Source organism: Microplitis mediator, chromosome 11, assembly GCF_029852145.1.
Source record: "Microplitis mediator isolate UGA2020A chromosome 11, iyMicMedi2.1, whole genome shotgun sequence".
In the NCBI taxonomy this organism is placed as follows: domain Eukaryota; kingdom Metazoa; phylum Arthropoda; class Insecta; order Hymenoptera; family Braconidae; genus Microplitis; species Microplitis mediator.
The window spans coordinates 12,184,526-12,203,537 of NC_079979.1; the positions used below are offsets into that span (position 1 = coordinate 12,184,526).

The following is a 19,012-nucleotide window of genomic DNA, read 5'->3' on the forward strand; positions in this document are numbered from 1 at the left end:
TGGTTGATATTTATAGCGTTTTTTCCCTAAATTAAAAATTTCTACGGTAGTGGTGTGGCGGTTGATAAAAATTTATAATTTTTTCGTAAAAATAATAATTTCATTTTTACTCAGGGGCGCATTAGATATCTTCGGGATATCTTTATGTTATCTTTAAGATAAGTCTTAAAGTTATTAGATCCAAAAAATGTTATCTTTATGAGATCTTTATGATAACTTTTCGCCCACTAGGGTGTCTTATTTTCCATGAAAAAATAAAATGAAACAGTCCTATAAATTATTTGTCATAACCTTACTCAATCAACTCCATGTGTCATTTCTTTCTATTCAAATAAGCCATTCATTAACTATTAAGAAATGGCTTATTTGGCTCAAATCAATCTCATTTAATAAATCATTTATGCACTATTAGTAAATATTTATTTGGCTCAAATAAATACTTCTATCAGTGTATTAAACAATTAAATTTAAATCATATGCCATAAATTTGGTAGTGATAATCAGGCAGTCACATTGTGACTGTAGGCTGCTCGTTATTTCATTTTGTTCAATATTAAAGAAGATAACTTACAATTATTTCAGTAAGTAGAGATCCTCTGTCAGGATGAAAAATAGTAAAGTTAGATGCAAAACATTGAATCTGAAACCATTCAACAAATATCCATAATGAAACTAATCTCAGAAACAGCATTATGATAAAATATCGATTATTTTAATCTCATGCATTAATTCACAGCCACATAAAAATTTAGTTGCTGAAACTAAATAAGTTTTTTCAAGTTGACATCAAGTTTTCAACTATAAAAAAATTTCTATCTTTATCATTATTCAAGATCGCTTCACTTTTGACTACTTCAATTTTGTTTAATCAACGTCAAAGTGTATTACATAATTTATTCACGCATAAATATATGTTTGTCTATCATTACGTATTATTTTTGAATTTCATCAATTACGTTTACAAAAATAATCATTATATAGTAAAAATAATAATCAGCTACTGTCATATTGGAAAATATTTTTCAGGATGTTTATGTTGTAGTTAAAGTCGTTTAAAGTACTTCAAACGATCGTTGTAACGTTTATAAATAGTAAAGAGATTAAAACATTAGGCGTGATATGTATGATATGGAGCATACAATTTTCGATCACAAACAAGTTGCCTACACTTATTCTTTACGCAAATATCTTATCTTGATCAAAATCAATGATACGCAGATCACTAGTAACTTTTGACACACTTTGATGCATGTTAGTTTTTCCACAAGGGCTCCAGTGTGTCATCTGTATTTTGAAACCATCTTCTTTTTCTTTCGATCTTGGTCAGCGTATCGAATGTCTTCCATGACAACCTCTGCGTATTTGCTTACTGCTTTCTGCGTTGCACTCGATTCCAACTTCTACCACACTAGGTCTTTCGATGTCGTAGGTGCTTTATGAGACATTTAATTGGTTCCGGTGGTGTTTGAAGGGCAGACACCCGAAAAAAGTATGATCTGCATCTTCCTCCATGTCACTACAAGTTGGACACTCCTGGGAATCGTCACGATAAAATCTGTAGCGATAAGCTCGGAAGACCCGTAGCCTGGATGAATTCGCCTCAAATGATAATTGACTTCATCGTATGCCTAGATCAACCATTTCTTTAATATTTTATTACCTAATAGCCACATGTGAATGAAAACCCTTCATTGCTATCAATTGCTATTTGAATCTATTTGTTTCATCAAGAATAATCGTAAGCAAAATTAAAAAATTTCATATTTTACAATTATTTTTTATTTCTTCGACATTCTTAGCTCTATATAATATATAACTTTTTTCGAGTTTCTTGAACTCGAAAAGAACGGGAAACGTTGAGGCTGCCCGGTAGGCACAACCGATTTCTAGATTTCTCTCACTGATTTTACATGTTTTATGAATTTTTTCTCATTCTTCTAACAAATGAAAATAAAATAAAATAGTTTTTCTGGTGTGTGAAAGAAAAATTCTACGAACAATAAATTCTTCAATCAAAAACAGTAATTCTTGAAAAAAATTGAAAAAAAAATTTTTTTCAAAAATATTTTTTTTTTTTCCAAGATAATTGATTTTTTTTGAACTTTTTTTTTCGATATTTTTCTTCTTTCTCATCTTCGAAATGATTTCGATGTTAAGAAAATCAATTGTGAAGATAATAATAAAGAAGACAAATATCGAAAAAATAAAGTTCAAAAAAATCAATTTTCTCGAAAAAAAAATTTTTTTTTTTAATTTTTCTTGTCAAGAATTACTGTTTTTGAATAAAGAAACGAAGATTGTCGCTAAAAAAAACTTTTTGACATTGAAGAAATGATTGAAAACCAAAGAATCGCTAATTATGCTAATTTTGGCTAAATCGATAAATTTAAAGCTTCAGGACTCTAAGAAAGAAAAATCGCAGCGCTTTGAAATGTTCAGAGTTTTTTCAGAAGACTTTGAGGTTGAAAAAAAAAACGACAGTATCCTATGTTCATCCGTTATATCCAAAGTTATAGCAAGATTTTCGAATATCCTTAAATATGCTAATTTTGACCTGTTTTTTAATAAACATTATCGCTTCAAAAAAAATTTTTCCATCAAAAGCCACTAATTTTGCCTTATAGAGAATGTCTTGCAGTTTTCAAAACCCTACTTCCATTCTCTGTGCGACTAATACATCCAGAGTTATTGATTATCAAAGCCAAAATGTTTTTTTTTTTGCTTTGATCAACGATAACTCGGCGCCAAATCTTCGTAGAGACTTTCTGAGGCTGTCAAATGAAAGGGCGTTAAATTTTCAAAATGAATCATAAGGTCGGATTATCCAAAAAAATTTATTGAAGCCCATAGACTTGTTGGAAGACGAGCAAAAATTTCAAAAATTTTTGCTTGTCGGTTTTATTAGGATTACTCCGGAACCGTGCATGATGAAAAAATTTGAAGTTCAGATCTGAAAACTAAAAACTTGAGGCTACGATTTGCTTTTTCAAATTTTCTTCTACGACCATTTTTCATCGAGTCACAGCATGTTGAAAATCACCCAAAAATTTAGAATTTTTTTTCTATCCTTTAATTTTTGCGACCAGTGTATTTCGTAAAATGGCTGTTTTTCTTTTGAGTAACGAACTGACTGTGTTTTGATCAAGTACGATTTCTACGAGCAATTTTTTTTTTGTTTATATCGACAAGCCGACAACGGCAATTTATATTTTTGTAACCGATATTTTTTGTGATACCGATCAATTAATTTGTTTGTACAATTTACGACTAATTTTTTGTAATTCTCATCAATGATTTATCGTAATCTTAAGTGCCTGACCTTTCCCTAATCCGCCACCCTGAGCAGACATTTTACTGCAAAAATTATTCGCGAATTTCACAGAATTATTTACTTTATCGAAAATTTTTTGGATCCAAAAAATATTTGTTGAATTGACAAAAAGAAATTAAATTTCTCGGAATAAGTACTATTCTTTTAACGCAAAAATTTTCGTATGCTCCAACTAAGAAAAAAAAGTTGGTTAAACCAAGAGAAAAATTTCTTGTTACTAGACAACGGCAATGGGAGTAGTTCGGTGCTCGCCGCTAGACAGCGCCTACCACTTGTAGTGTCCCTGATAAGATACTTATTTCAGAAGTTTTATATTCTAAGCTTGAAAGCAATTTGGCACCAATATTTCTCTATCACACGACAGAGTGACTAGTGCCTTTTTTGATAGTCAACATTTTTGGAATTTTTTATTATACATAAATGACTCAATATAATAATTTTATTAATGATATTATATTGACAGTAGTAAATATAATACTAGACAACAAGACTAATTTGTTTTCATTCATTGACTTTAATATTACTAGTTAATTTAAATATAAGATTATTTATTTAAATTAATATTAGAATAGAATAAAAGTTATAGAAACACAGAACAAACAGTTAACGAATCAAAGAAAATATTCTTGATTCAAGAAATTTTTTTTGATCGATTCGGAAAATAAAAATTTACTTGCCCCAAGTAAATAATTATCTTTAAATTTTTATCTTGAATCAAAATTTTATTTCTTACGTCAACATATTTTTACGCTTAAATCAAAAAATTTTCACTTGTTCCAAGAGTTTATATTTCTTAAAGTAAGAGATATTTATTTTGGAGCAAGATACATTATTTTTTTGTAGCAATATTGCATTTGTTTGGTTAAAGAAAATAAAATTTCTCGGAACAAGTGCTATTCTTTTCCACGCAAGTATTTTTGTATTCTCCGACCAAGAAAACAAAAGTTGCTTAAGCCAAGAGAAAAAATTTCTTGGGAGAAAAGATCGATATGGAGAAGGGGAAAGTCACCAGTGCTAGACAGCAGCAGCAGGAGTAGTTCGGTGCTCGCCACGAGATCGCGCCTACGACATGTAGTGTCCCTAGTAAGACATTTATTTCAAGTGTTATATTCCAAATTTCATTACGATTTTGTTCGAGTACTCTTCTGTCATTCGACAGAACTACAAGTATCCTTTTGAATTGTACTATAGTATATCCTATAATACATCATGACTTTAATATTTAATATTAAAGTTTACTTGAAATTCAGGTCTTGAATAATTTTGCTCGGAAAAAAAAAAAAAAAAAAATTACGTTTCAGATTACAAAAAAAAAGAATTAACACGTCAACCCGTCGGAGAGAGAATACATTTTTGACTAAGAAAAATTTAAGTCTTTCTTGAAGAAGCAAACTTTTGGGAGCAAGAAATTTTTTTTTCTTGGCCTAAGCAACTTTTATTTTCATTCAAGCAATTTATTTTTCGGAGCAAGAGAATTTTTTTCTTGGCCCAAGGGTTTTTTTTTTTTTTTCAATCAAGACGTTTATTTTTTGGAGCAAGAAAATTCTTTCCTTGGGCCAAGAAATTTTTTCTTAGCCCAAGTTAACTTTTTTTCGTTCAAAACTTTGATTTTTTGGAGTAAGAAATTTTTTTTCTTAGGGCAAGAAAAAGTTTTTTGGCCGAAGTTAAACTTTTTTTTGTTCAAAACGTTGATTTTTTGGCAAGAAATGACTTATTTTCTTTAGCCAAGAATTTTTTTCTTAAACCAAGAAATTTTCAATTTCGCTTTAAAAATAAATTTTTTTGGAGCAAGAGAATTTACTGTCTCGAACCAAAAAAAAGTTTTTGAATCAAGTGTTTTACTTTTATTGAATCAAGAAAGAAAATTCGGAAGACAATATTTTTCTTGAACCAAGTTAACTGTTTTTTCTGTGTACTATAAACATAATCTTCTAGTCGTGATAACTAAAATTATTGTTCACTTGATCATAAATGTATAGTGTATTTAACTTACTAGACACAACATGCTCGGTTCGCTCCCCTGTGGAAAAGCTCTCATAAATTCTGATAAGATATTGAATATTTTTTATGAGAATCTATGAGCTTCGAAAATATCTATGAGATTTAAAAAAATTCTCATATGAATTTTTATGAGAATCTATGAGTCAAAGCTTTTGATGTGTTCCTATCATGATTTCCGTACTAGATTTTTAAAAGAATGAGTAAGATTTTTTAATTTATGAGATTTTGTGACTCGAATTCCGCCAACGATTATGAGATTGATTAAGTACTTTCACTTCTATAAGATTGTTACAGTTTATTCTAATCTATTTTCAATAAGAATTGATCAGGCGAATTCCGATGTTATAATACTTACAAAATCTCAATAAGATTATTTTTTTATATGAAATTTCCAGAATTTATAAGTTTTAGTAAGAGTTATCCTAGGAGATAATATCTTATTGAATATCATAAAATATTTGTCATATTTTATGAGAAAATATTTAACATGTATTTCTTCGAAAATTTATGAGACTGAATCAGGAATCACATGGACAAATGCAGACCTTTTTCTCATAAAAATTTTATGAGAATTAGTAAGAAAATCTATAATCGAATTAACTTGTAAAAACTTAAAAGATTTAATTTTAATTTAAAAGCTATGTGATTTATGAGTTTTTGTAAGTTTTAGTTAGAAGGCTATTACTTATAAAATATTATGGAGTACTTATGAGATTTTATAAATAATTTCCATTCACATAAAATATTAATTTTATCAGATTCATTCAAAAATAATTGCTTAACTTCATTTTTTTTTTATAAGAATTTACACCAAAAATATTAACATTATCACTATTTCTTGTACTTTAAATATTTTAACTGTTCGGAGATGAGTGAAAATAAAAGTTTTTATGTGATTTTTTACAAACCCAGTAATGTATCTTGCCCCATTCTTTTTTTTTTTGGTGCAAGATACATTATTTTTTTGTAGCAATGTTGCATTTTTTTGGTTAAACAAATTAAAATTTCTCGGAACAAGTACTATTCTTTTCACGCAAGTTTTTTTGTATTCTCCGACCAAAATAACAAAAGTTGCTTAAGCCAAGAGAAAAAATTTCTCGGGAGAAAAGATCGATATGGAGAAGGGGAAAGTCACCGGTGCTAGGTAGCAGCAGCGGGAGTAGTTCGGTGCTCGCCACGAGATCGCGCCTACGATTTGTAGTGTCCCTGGTAAGACATTTATTTCAGAAGTGTTATATTCCAAATTTCAATACGATTTATTCGAGTACTCCTGCGTCATATATCAGACCAACAAGTACCTGTTTGGGTTGTACTATAGTATATCCCATAATACATCATGACTTTAATATTTAATATTAATGTTTACTTGAGTAATTTTTGATGAATAAATAAACGGATTCAATTTCATAGATTGTTCGTGAATAGATTGCTAAATATTTTCCGCGTAAATACTTATACAAATATTCTTGAGTATACATAATAGAAACTTTTTGAATTCATGCTAAAAAATTCAATCATTTAGCATATAAACTATATGGAAAATAACTGTACTCACATTAATTAATCAGTATCAAATCTCGTATGATTACTTCAGAAATCGTCTCATACAATCTTATTCATTTCCAAAATCTACTCAATTGTAAACTTTACATTTTTCGAAAACTTATAAATACTTATACTCACAATATTACAGCTTCTGTTTCTTATAGATTCTGATAATTTATATGAGAATTTTAAGAAAAAAATTTTTTGGATGCACCATCTATGAGAAAATAATTGTATCAGAATTTTTGAGATTTTTCGTGGACAAATACTGATCGTTTTCTCATAGCCAATTTTTTTTATGAGATTTTATAAGACCTTTTCCACAGGGTCGCCTTCATTCTTTCGAAAATCCCGCCACTATCTCAGTCGACCAATCGACAACCGAATAAAATAGTCACAGAAGTGACGAAAAACGAAACGACATCCGGTCATCAACTTTTTAGAAGAGGATACACTAGATTTGTATCAATTATATAAAAGTAATAACATTAATAAATATTTAATATTACCAATAATTATTACTTTATGTTTAACGATACTTAAATTTTGATGCTTTTCAATGAAATACTTATAGTAAATAAAACTACTAGAATTAAGTTATGAAAATAATAAAATTTTTATTTCATAAACATTTCTAAATTAGTTATTTTAACATTTGATATGATTGATTGTACTAAAAAATAGTTATTTTGACTATTTTCCGATTGATATAATAACTATAAATCATTGGTGTAGAAATTATGATTAAATAGTTGAAGCGTTATTTCACTATAATTTTATAGTTAAATTAACTTAATCTTTCTCTGAGTGTATGAGACACGAAACACGGGTGTCCTTTATTGATAGCATTCAAAAGATCTGTATATGTTACTGAATATTTAGATGAAGTATTTTTCTTCATTTTACTACTATATTTGATAAACGCGACCGAAAGAAAGAACTGAATGACCAGTATTATGTCCGACTCCGCAAACTTTTTCAAACTCATGTTGAACACTCCTAAGGAATAAATATTCCATTTTCTCATAAGAGAAACCAGGATGGGTTCAATTGAGTGATACAGAACGTCATACCAGAATTCTTTCTTCTGTCTTTCATTTCCTTATCCTCCTCAAGGTCCCCACTTACTTTTTACAACAATTATTCTAATGCGTGGTAACACCCACAATTAACATTGACTCAAATTAAGTTCCGTCAACGGGACATCTCATACAATGCAAGATACCAAAACCCCCTCTTTTCCAAACTCGGACCTCCATGGTTGCAGCGTTAAAAATTTCGAAGAGCGAAATTACTCTACCGAGCACCGGCTTGCATTTCGGTTACCAGTTGATTAGTTTCAGCGAAGAGTCGCAATTAGCTACAGCAGTATCCTCCCCTCGCGGTTTTGGAAATACCGAAATAATACCAGAATTATACGGTATAAATACTGCATAAATATGATATTACTCAAGTTATTTTGGCCAGTTTTTTTGCCGCATTACTACCAAAAATTTACGAAATAAATTCAGAATATTTACGGTAATAAAACAGAAAATATACGGTATTTTAACCGCATTAAAACCGTATTTATACAGCATATTTATCGTATATTTTCGGCATTTTTGCAGCATCAAACCGTTCTACCCGGAAAAAAAATTATATAAAATTTTATTTAATTATATATAATTTTATGTAATTATATATAACATTATAAAGTTATATATACAATAACTGTCATGGAAAAAAAAAAAAAAAAAAAACGTCAACTCGTGGGTTCGATCCCGAGTCCTAATGATTCAAAGTCTGATCTGTTAACCAATATGCCAAATCGCTCACTTGGACACTGATTCTAATTGTATTTATATGGATACAAACAAACTTAAGAAAATTGAAAAACTCAATTTCACCGGATTGTTATATTCACTCACATTCTTTTGTTTGAATAAAAAATGTGTAAACTAACAGAATAAAATAAAAAAATTTACATTTTGCACATTTTCAATGATTTTAAATGCAGAAGCAAAAAAAAAATAGAACCAAATTTGTTACAATTTTCCATTATATCAGGATAAATCTGGCAAAATCACAGGATATCTACGGTATTAGTACCAGAAAACACGATTTTATTATTATAAAATTATCATATTATTACGGTTTTTATACAGCATTTTTTCGGTAAAAGTGCGGCATTTATATAGTATTTTTACAGCAATTTTTTGGTAAATGTTCGGCATTTTTATAGTTTTTTTGCAGCATTTTTTTGGTAAAAGTTTGGCATTTTTATAGTAATACTAATGTAGTAATCTGATAACTCTACAGTATAAGTACAGTAAGTATATGGCATAACTACAGGAAAAAAAAACTGGCCAATATAACCAAATTACTACCAAATTATTACGGTAAATTTACGGCATGTGCATAAATGCCGAAAATTTACGGCATTTTTACGGCATTCGCAAAACCGCGAGGGATCCCAAAAAAAAATTTTGCATATAATTTTATTAAGAAAATAAAATTATCAATCAAATGAAATAAATATATACGTCTATATATTTATAACAAATATAAAAAGAAAACAAAGTAAAGAAAAGTTATATCAGTGAAAATATATTACAGTATACGTATATACATCTATGTACCTACATTCAAATACCAGCTGGTATTTTAGGTTTCCACTATATAAAATGGTGTATTACCGTAAGAAGGACGGTGTGGCTCAATAAGTTATAGATCAAATTGAACGGAATATAGTATAGGGCCGGATAGCTCAACTGGTAGAGCACTCGGCGCGTTACCGAATTGGTCTGGGTTCGATTCCCAGTTCGGGCTATCTATATTTTTCTCAATTTATCTATAAATTGTCTTATTGAGAGGTTTGCATGTTTTAGGTTTCCACTATATAAAATGATGCTCTAGAGCATCAGTTAGCTCAAAGAAAGCAATTAACAAAATCGCATCGCGAAGAAAAATATAATACCAAGGAAAGAATAAAGTTTCCGAAAATAATAGTGTTATTGGTTGTGAGTTATTAGTTTAGTGCTTAATCGTATTGTCGAGTGTAATTATTGTAACAAAAAGTGAATACATGTTAAAAATTAAAAATACGCTCCTTTAAAAGAGTATCATCTCTATTTCCTATAAGATAAATTAAAGGAATATTATTCCTATAAAACATAAAATTGAAAACATAGAAAAACAGAAAAATCTCAGTGTATACTAAAAGTTTAATAAATGTTCAAAAACAAAGATACGATCCTTTAAAGAGCATCATCTCTATTTTCTTTCAAGAAAAATAAAGGCATTTTATTTTTGCTAACGATTAAAGTTCAAAAGTAAAATAAAAAAAAAACCAAAGTGAAAACAATTTTTGTGTATGATTAATTAAAATAAGTTAGTTAGTATTAACACCCTACCCTCACTCGAAGATCGCTTGCACGAGAGAAACGGCAGCCAATCGGAGGGGTCAACAAAGAGGAAGGTTTCCAGAGTAAAAGATAAGAAAAGGTGTCAGCGCAAAGGTAAGAAATTCAGAATAGGCTATTTTCTCTTTCTCGAATCAATAACAAAATTTCAATCAGCCTCAAAACTTAAGTGGAAATAAAGACGCTATAATTTCGAAATTGTATGCATCGATTAGCATATAGTATATTCATATATTTAAAAAGATAACTCTATTTAAAATCAAACTAGAATTAAAGGAAGATCCACATCGAAACGTAACCCTAAAAAAATAAAATAAGGATCGAATTATATTTAAGCCGAAAATTGCATTGGTTAGTTCGAATGCCTAATCCACGCAACCGAATATTAAATAAATAATAGTCGGACGTAACACCAGTCTGCAGGGTACCCAGACTTTTTCTTCCGAGCATAGCCGACTCACAGCGCTGAAGTCGCTCAAAGTCGCAACGATAAATATAAGTTAGCGGCACGGTCTAGCTTATCGTTAGAGCTTGTAACGAGGTTTATAAATCCTCATTATCATACCATGATAATAGGCAGTTACCCTGGGTAGTTACCACGTGTTATCTGGTTTACCCGCTAGACTATACTTAATTATTATTATTATTTAATAATCCCTCTCCATTCGTATTTTAAATGGAAGGGATGCGCATCACGTCGACGCATAAGCATCGACGTGAATCTATAAGAAGGCCTGCGCGCCGCTAATTATTCAGATTTAAGCTTTTCTCTCAACTTTAATATCACTATGTCTATATAATAAATACAGTTTATCTTTTTAACTCTTTTCTTTTAACTCTTACCTGTCTACGCCTGAGTATTCAGTAGTATTTAAGTATACTTTTTAATTAATTGAATAATCATTAACTTCAATGATTATTCTCTCGTAGAACTACCTACACTTCCTAGCCTACATACCTTCCTGTAGAAGACGGTAACCCCGTAGGATGTATACCTGCTGCATCCTCTTCCTACAATACCTGCTTGTAGAAGCGTGTACCTGCCACGACCTTTTCCCACAATACCTGCTTGTGGAAGCGCGTACCTGCCGCGACATTTTCCTACAATACCTGCTTGTAGAGGTGCATACCTGCTGCACTCCTTTCCTACGATACCTGCTCGTAGAAGCGTGTACCTGCCACGATATTATCCTACGATACCTGCTCGTAGAAGCGTGTACCTGCCACGACCTCATCCCACAATACCTGCTTGTGGAAGCGCGTACCTGCCGCGATTTACCCTGTAATACCTGCTTACAGAAGCGCGTACCTGCCGCGATAATCATCTACAATACCTGCTTGTAGCCATACCAGACAATTGTGATACAGAGCTCACAATTGTCTTAATTATCTATTGCTCTCAATCATCAATACCAGTGAATCAACACCTCACAGGTAAGTATAATAATACTATTATTATACCTTTGTAATTATTGTGCTTCTCACTAGTTTGGCTTATTTTGCAAACACCTGTAGTCTACTATCTCTTTCTGGTATATTAATACCCTATAACAAGCCCCACGACTCCCGATCCTTTATATGCCTTTGCATATATAAATTTACAGCCAACCGGTCGTTTGGTCCTTACGAACCGGGTAACACCAGGATCAGTTACCGAATTATTAGCTCATTAGCTAAAAGGGACACGGGCCCATTTAATTTAAATGGGTAACGGACGGTTGATTCATCCCTACTAGAGGGGTGGACCTCAACTACGTTTCAAGCTTTAATTGTGTTTTTAATTTAACAATATCTAATTGACTTCCTATAACGACGAATTTCATTCGCATACTCGGAGAGAAGAGAATGGTTATATTTACCATTCTACGTGTTAACTAGTCCTTTTTGTGAAAGCGTAGGAATCGATACTGAGTTGCATGGGATACATTTTTCTGGGAATATTTACCGTACTGCGTAGTAAACATGCTACTGGTACATTTTACTTTGTGGTATAGTAATCGAAGCCATGCTAGAATGGCACTTAGTCCCTAGCTGTACAGCTCGAAAGCAGTCTAAATATTAAGCGCTGCTATTTAGTATGTGCGACCAATATATAAATTATGACATGACTCCGCTCGGGGTGAAAACAATAACTTCCCGAATTTTTGAAAATTTACAATTTTTTTTAGCTAGAAGTGAAAAATCCTAAAAATCATCTTTTCCGGTGATTACACTATAGTGGTCTCCCTAAATCTTTATGACATAGATATTTTATTCTACTATGTACGTCCTGAAGTTATTCCTCAATTTATGTATTCAATTTTTCATGATAGAATGATTATCGATGTGTCCATATGAATAACATATTATATCAAATTAATCAATTTATTATTATAATTCAGTTATCATAAAAATTTATTTTAATAAAGTTAGTATGAAGTCGAAGTCGATGTTTATTTTTTTCTGTTATTTTTGTATTCTGTTTTTTAACTTCCCGCTAAAAAAATCGACGATTTTCGGAAAATTCGGGAAATTATTGTTTTTACTACGATTTGCGAAAATCGAAATTTCATCAGATGTTGATGTTTTGAGGAAGCTATTCTGACTATTTTCAGAATGATGTCCGAGTCTCTGTATGTGTGTGTGTGTGTGTGTGTGTGTGTATGTGTGTGACCGGTCTATAACTTTTTAACTAAAAAACCGATTTGGATGGTTAAGGCGGCAATCGAAAGAGCTTGTTGGCCATCAACTTTACTGAAAAGTTTAGATCATTTGATCAAGTAGACTCGATAATATTGGCGAATTACGAAAAAAAAAATTTTTTTTTTTTCAGTTTTTTATTGATTTCGCAGAAACGACTTATACGATCAACTTCAAAATCTAATCAGCTCTAGAACCTAATAAAACGCGTCGATGGCCGCCTTAGCCATCTCAATCAGATAATTCGTTCAAGAGTTATCGTGGGAGAAAGAAATGGTAAAAAACGGATTTTTGTGAATATCTTTGAAACAACTGAACTAAACAATTCCAAAATCTGATCAGCCTTAGAATTTATTAATACGCGCTGATTGCCACCCCAACCATCAAAATCGGGTCAAAGAGCTCGAAAATGTATTCACACCACTATTATCGAGCTTTTCGAGGTCGAAAACAGCGGGGAGTTTTGGGGCTGGCCCGCAGGACCAACCGACGCCCAGATTTTTTTTCTATACTTTTATCACTTACCTTGTGACGCGTATGTTTTGTTTATTTTTTCTTTTTTCAGATTGTGATGGTGGGCCGTACTTACATTTCAGGCTATGACGCTGAAATTTCAATTGAGCAATTAACTTGTTAATTGCATCATCGTCTTTATTTCAATTTTTGAAAAAATCCGCATACAGCACATCACTTCTGGGAGTAGTTATGTAGGACATTATCAACCTCAAGAAGCTTGAAAATGTTGACAATGCTGTTTTCGGGCTCAATGCCTCAAAAACACCGGGAAGTTTTGGGGCTGGCAACAGGATCAATCGATTTGCAGATTGTTTTATTTTTTTTTAGATGTGCCTCGAAAATTTCAAAAGAGTATTTAAAACTCAGCATTTTAGCCAAATATGAACTTTTAATGTTCATAATTATAGACCCTGATTAAAAAAATGTATTTGACAGGATTAAAAAGGATTAAAATTTTAATACTTTCAAATCTTGCTAAATACTGTAAATCCTTTTTCAAAATTCACGATTAATCATATTAAATACTTTTTAATACTAAAATAATCGAAAGGAGTAGAAGGATTTGAAAGGATTTAACTGGCATTTGAAATTTCTAGTTCTATTGAATACTTTTTGATCCTGAAATAATGTTTTTATTTCGTTATCTTTTTAGGATATAAAAGGATTCAACTAGCATTTGAAATTTCTAATGCTACCGAATATTTTTTAATCCTGAAATAATGTTTTTATTTCGTTATCTTTTTAGGATATAAAAGGATTCAACTAGCATTTAAAATTTCTAATGCTACCGAATACTTTTTAATCCTGAAATAATTTTTTTATTTAATTATCTTTTTACGATATAGAAGGATTTAACCAGTGTTTGAAATTTCTAATGCTACCAAATACTTTTTAATCCTGAAATAATATTTTTATTTCATAACCTTTTTAGGATATAGAAGGATTGAACCAGTATTTAAAATTTCTTATGCTACCGAATACTTTTTAATCCTGAAATAATTTTTATATTTCGTTATCTTTTTAGGATTAACAAGTATTTAAAAGTATTTAACAGTTTAAATCATTTCAAATCCTGTTAAATCATGTTTTCAGGATTAAATAGTATTTAACAGAATTAAAAAATTTGAATCATGTTAAATCCTTCTGAATCATATTTTCAGGATTCGATAGCATTCATAAGGATATAAATTTTTTTAATCCTGTCAAATACTTTTGTTTAATCAGGGGAGGCACTTATTTCATGTCGTTCCATTTACCGTTTAACTAACATGAGAATAAATTTTTTAAAGATTTGAATTATAATTAAAACTATATAATTTCATATAGTTTTAAAAATATTAAAAAATGTATACCAATAACTCCTTCAGATCTTGGTAATAAATATGTACAATTCTTATGATATTTTATATAATTCTATAAAATTTTACAAAATTTTATGAAATGTCGTAAAATTTTATAAATTTTCATAATATTTCACAAAAATTTACAAAAGTTCATGCCACCCAGTTTTGAAAATCTCATAGAATCCAATAGATTTTCCTAAATTGACATAGAGATTTTACAAGAATGAATGAGTTCTATGAGAACCCAGTGAACACATCAACGTAACAGGGATGTCACATTTATAGAATGAAAACTTCCGGTTACGTAAAATCGTAAGTCACATCTTCATAACATGTATATCACAATTTCACACTCATTTACGTAACATTGTTACGTAACATAATGAACGTAAATGTGATATTAATGTGACGTGCATGTTACATTGGTGATATAACTGTGATGTTATTTGAATATCATATTTACATAACATAGAAGTCATGAAAAATTACAAATTTTACGTTAAGGTTATATAACAGTGACCTCTAAGTGACATCATTTTCTATTAAATTGTACAAAGCACTATTATGTGCTAGAAATTATGATTGCTACATTAAAAAAAAAATTCATAAATGTAAGGAATGACTGAGACAAGGTTTAAACCAAAGAATTATTTATTATACAAGCTTAAACCCGACAATGTTAACGTAAGTGTAAGTATATCTATTCGACGATGTGACCGCTCAACCGTCCAGAACAACAACAATCCCTCTGCCTCTGCCTTTGAGGCCCTTGGGTCCCTTGACCTGTGGGGGTAACTGAGGTGTCACGTGATGGGGGTGGGTTTGACGTCACAGCTAGATTGTCCAGCAGCCTAGGCGTCCGGGGCAATATGGTCGCTTCTTACAGTCGGCCTTCCTGATGTTCTTCCGCGTCCTCGCGGTTGAAGGGGTCGACTGCTATCACCCTTGATAGCCCTGCTTCTCGTTAACACACCGAGTTGTCCTAAATAGTCCAGTCGGCAAGTGATTTAAATGGCGGTCCTAGTAGATTAAGCGAGGCGGAGACCGATTTTGACGATTTTTTTTTTGATTCCGCACTAAAAAAGGATTTCCAAAAAATTTGAACAGGTTTCCCGTGTTGCTTTTGATTATTTAAATATTTAAAAATTAGTACTTAGTTAACTTTTAAATATCTCGGAAACTATAGGGAAATCGGGAAAAAAAATTAAGAATAAAATGTAGAGAAATAATAAAAAAAAAAAATGAGACCAATCCGAAGTCTATACGACTAATAGTTTACGAGATATGATTTTTTTAATGCAAATTAATTTTTCGCCGCGCGCGCGGGAGTAAACAATTACCTGGAACTTTTTGAAAAATGCATAAATTAATAAAAATTTTTTTCTAATTCGTAGTTCTTACAATTCAAGCCGATAAACGAAAAGTTTCAAATCGAAAAAATAATTTTTTCGATTTTTTACATTAAAAAAACCATTTTTTGGTTTTTTGGATTTAAAAAATCAAAATTACCAAAAAAATTTTTTTGATGCAAATACAATTATTCTATTACTTAAAATATACTCCCTTAATAAAAAAATAATCTAAAAAAAAATTTTTTTCTACAAAAAACAATCGATTGAAAATTTTAAATTTTATGTCGCTGGCCCTATCCATTTAATGAGTAAGACAGAGAGATAGCAATATATGTCTGTCACTCTAATCGCTGGTCGAGCGCCGCTAGTGGGGGATTCACAATAATAATAAAGATATATACGGTGGTCATAATTCGAAATATCCAAATCGTTTTATTTTTTTTTTATACTCCAAACTTTTGTAATAGAAATTTTTTTTTTTATTCAAATTTTTTTTTTTTTTCTTTAATTTCTTCTGTGTGTAAACAAATTTTTAACGTGATATAAAAGTAATTTAACTTGTACTTAATGTTCTTAAATAAATCTCAATATTTTTAAAAATGATTGTAATTTATATCCAAACCATTCCTTATTTACAATAGTATTAATAAAATAAATATTTATTGATTCCTAAAAGGTTGAACTTAGATTACTGTAAAATTTTTAAATCTTTCATCGTGGAGTACAGTTAATATTTAAATTTTTTAAATGTCAAATTTTATAATTACAGCAGATATACTGTTTGAAATATATATTTTCAAAGAATAATTTTCAATCGATAAAAAAAAATAATTTTTTTCACGCAAAAAAAGTTGAGATAAAAAAAAAATTTTTGTAAAATTAATTTTTCAGATAAATAATTTTTTTTTGCAAAAAAAGTTTTGTAAAAAAAAAAATTTGTTTACACACAGAAGAAATTAAAGAAAAAAAAAAAAATTTGAATAAAAAAAAAAATTTCTATTACAAAAGTTTGGAGTATAAATAAAAAATAAAACGATTTGGATATTTCGAATCATGACCACCGTATATATCTTTATTATTATTGTGAATCCCCCACTAGCGGCGCTCGACCAGCGATTAGAGTGACAGACATATATTGCTATCTCTGTCTTACTCATTAAATGGATAGGGCCAGCGACGTAAAATTTAAAATTTTCAATCGATTGTTTTTTGTAGAAAAAAATTTTTTTTTAGATTATTTTTTTATTTAGGGAGTATATTTTAACTAATAGAATAATTGTATTTGCATCAAAAAAATTTTTTTGGTAATTTTGATTTTTTAAATCCAAAAAACCAAAAAATGGTTTTTTTAATGTAAAAAATCGAAAAAATTATTTTTTCGATTTGAAACTTTTCGTTTATCGGCTTGAATTGTAAGAACTACGAATTAGAAAAAAATTTTTATTAATTTATGCATTTTTCAAAAAGTTCCAGGTAATTGTTTACTCCCGCGCGCGCGGCGAAAAATTAATTTGCATTAAAAAAATCATATCTCGTAAACTATTAGTCGTATAGACTTCGGATTAGTTTCATTTTTTTCTTTGATTATTTCTCTACATTTTATTCTTAATTTTTTTTCCCGATTTCCCTATAGTTTCCGAGATATTTAAAAGTTAACTAAGTACTAATTTTTAAATATTTAAATAATCAAAAGCAACACGGGAAACCTGTTCAACTTTTTTGGAAATCCTTTTTTAGTGCGGAATCAAAAAAAAAATCGTCAAAATCGGTCTCCGCCTCGCTTAATCTACTAGGACCGCCATTTAAATCACTTGCCGACTGGACTAAAGTATGCGGATCGTAAATCAAACTTAGGTTCAGTGGCCGGGTTCCCCCGGGATCCTCCACGTAGAATGGACAAATATATTTTTAATTAGAGTCAGTGAGCGTTATACTAAGTGTTCTCTAGTATATCCTTTTATTTAAATATTTTCGCATCGGTAAATACTGCAAGGTGGAAACCCAGGTATGTTAATAAATATTTAATATAAAATACCACAGATAAAATTTTGTAAGAGACTAAGAAATAGTCTGGTCACAAATTATTATACTTGAATTTATATGGGAATAATTAAATTTTGTAAGAGACTAAGAAATAGTCTGGTCACAAATCATTATATTTGAATTTATAGGGAAATAATTAACTTTTGTAAGAGACTAAGAAATAGTCTGGTCACAAATCATTATATTTGAATTTATAGGGAAATAATTAACTTTTGTAAGAGACTAAGAAATAGTCTGGTCACTTAGTTTTTATTCGTTTTTAAATTGTATTTGAATAATTAATTTTTGCTATGTGCCGTTTATCATTTTTATTCGGTTTAATATTTGTATTTGAATAATTAATTTTATTAAGTGCTGTTTACACTTAATATTACGTTTAAAATTGTAATTAAATAATTTTCAATAACTAAATTTTTGTAATAGTTATTTAGCAAACAATAATTTGTACGGTTTTACAATATATGTATTAAATTTAAGCCGAGAATTTATCATTTAATTCAACCTTCACCAGCAATATTATTAAGACAAAAACCTCTGGGGTTCCCGGTCTATAGGCTTCGGCTTGGGCCAAATACTCACTAACTTAAATAATTACGTACCAATTTTGGACGTAACAATTTAATTTAATAAAAAAGAACAATAACAATAAAAATTAGAAAAACCTAATAAAATGTCTAATCATAAAATAAATATATTAATAACAATAAAAATAATTATTTCAATTATTTATAAGCAAATGAAAATTCAGATGTATATTTACATCAATAAAAAAAAAAGTCTACTCCATCGATACGACAT

General features: G+C 29.9%; 1 protein-coding gene across 22 annotated transcripts in view; it reads right to left on the minus strand.

The window, feature by feature from the left end:
• Window positions 1-19,012, minus strand: part of LOC130677118 (uncharacterized) — a 169,328-nt gene that overhangs the window by 94,332 nt on the left and 55,984 nt on the right. For all 22 annotated transcript variants that reach the window (XR_008991538.1, XM_057483737.1, XM_057483736.1 and 19 more), the window contains one exon: window positions 572-640. The gene's annotated coding sequence lies outside the window, so the exon portion shown is untranslated. The remainder of the gene's footprint in view (window positions 1-571; window positions 641-19,012) is intronic.